Genomic DNA, 2,188 nt, shown 5'->3' on the forward strand with positions numbered 1-2,188 from the left:
ATTCTGAGTATGTAATTGGGCTTGATGAAATCAGCATTTCTCTTGCTTCCCTGTGCGTAGGGAAGCTCAGTTTTAGTCACAGTAGCTCCCACAAGTGTCTCCTCAGTGTGTTCCAATTTCCATAGAAACAGTGTATTTGCTGGGAGAAAAGTGCATTACTGTGCGCTTTCACCGTTCAGCAAATACATGTGTAGAAGCACAGCGCTAGCAGAAACGACCGTTTCTCGACGTTTTCTAACTCAGGGAACAAGTTGCACACTTCTGAGATGCATTTGGGCAACTTTGTCAGAAATGAGTTTTTTGCCTACAGAGACATGCCTATTTGCGCAGTAGTACAGATTCTGAGTATGTAACTGGGCTTGATGAAATCAGCATTTCTCTTGCTTCCCTGTGCGTCGGGAATCTTAGTTTTAGTCACTGTAGCTCCCACAAGTGTCTCCTCAGTGTGTTCCCATTTCCTTAGAAACAGTGTATTTGCTGGGAGAAAAGTGCACATTACTGTGCGCTTTCACCGTTCAGCAAATACATGTGTAGAAGCACAGCCCTAGCAGAAATGAACATTTCTCGACGTTTTCTATCTCAGGGAACAAGTTGCACACTTCTGAGATGCATTTGGGCAACTTTGTCAGAAATGAGTTTTTTGCCTACAGAGACATGCCTATTTGCCCAGTAGTACAGATTCTGAGCATGTAACTGGGCTTGATGAAATCAGCATTTCTCTTGCTTCCCTGTGCGTAGGGAAGCTCAGTTTTAGTCACTATAGCTCCCAAAAGTGTCTCCTCAGTGTGTTCCCATTTCCTTAGAAACAGTGTATTTGCTGGGAGAAAAGTGCATTACTGTCCGCTTTCACCGTTCAGCAAATACATGTGTAGAAGCACAGCGCTAGCAGAAATGACCGTTTCTCGACGTTTTCTAACTCAGGGAACAAGTTGCACACTTCTGAGATGCATTTGGGCAACTTTGTAAGAAATGAGTTTCTTGACTACAGAGACATGCCTATTTTCGCAGTAGTACAGATTCTGAGTATGTAACTGGGCTTGATGAAATCAGCATTTCTCTTGCTTCCCTGTGCGTAGGGAAGCTCAGTTTTAGTCACAGTAGCTCCCACAAGTGTCTCCTCAGTGTGTTCCCATTTCCTTAGAAACAGTGTATTTGCTGGGAGAAAAGTGCATTACTGTCCGCTTTCACCGTTCAGCAAATACATGTGTAGAAGCACAGCGCTAGCAGAAATGACCGTTTCTCGACGTTTTCTAACTCAGGGAACAAGTTGCACACTTCTGAGATGCATTTGGGCAACTTTGTCAGAAATGAGTTTTTTGCCTACAGAGACATGCCTATTTTCGCAGTAGTACAGATTCTGAGTATGTAACTGGGCTTGATGAAATCAGCATTTCTCTTGCTTCCCTGTGCGTAGGGAAGCTCAGTTTTAGTCACTGTAGCTCCCACAAGTGTCTCCTCAGTGTGTTCCCATTTCCTTAGAAACAGTGTATTTGCTGGGAGAAAAGTGCATTACTGTGCGCTTTCACCGTTCAGCAAATACATGTGTAGAAGCACAGCGCTAGCAGAAACGACCGTTTCTCGACGTTTTCTAACTCAGGGAACAAGTTGCACACTTCTGAGATGCATTTGGGCAACTTTGTCAGAAATGAGTTTTTTGCCTAAAGAGACATGCCTATTTGCGCAGTAGTACAGATTCTGAGTATGTAACTGGGCTGGATGAAATCAGCATTTCTCTTGCTTCCCTGTGCGTAGGGAAGCTCAGTTTTAGTCACAGTAGCTCCCACAAGTGTCTCCTCAGTGTGTTCCCATTTCCTTAGAAACAGTGTATTTGCTGGGAGAAAAGTGCATTACTGTCCGCTTTCACCGTTCAGCAAATACATGTGTAGAAGCACAGCGCTAGCAGAAATGACCGTTTCTCGACGTTTTCTAACTCAGGGAACAAGTTGCACACTTCTGAGATGCATTTGGGCAACTTTGTCAGAAATGAGTTTTTTGCCTACAGAGACATGCCTATTTTCGCAGTAGTACAGATTCTGAGTATGTAACTGGGCTTGATGAAATCAGCATTTCTCTTGCTTCCCTGTGCGTAGGGAAGCTCAGTTTTAGTCACTGTAGCTCCCACAAGTGTCTCCTCAGTGTGTTCCCATTTCCTTAGAAACAGTGTATTTGCTGGGAGAAAAGTGCATTA

Source organism: Acomys minous (genome assembly GCF_964271855.1).
Source record: "Acomys minous genome assembly, contig: scaffold_89, whole genome shotgun sequence".
In the NCBI taxonomy this organism is placed as follows: Eukaryota; Metazoa; Chordata; class Mammalia; order Rodentia; family Muridae; genus Acomys; species Acomys minous.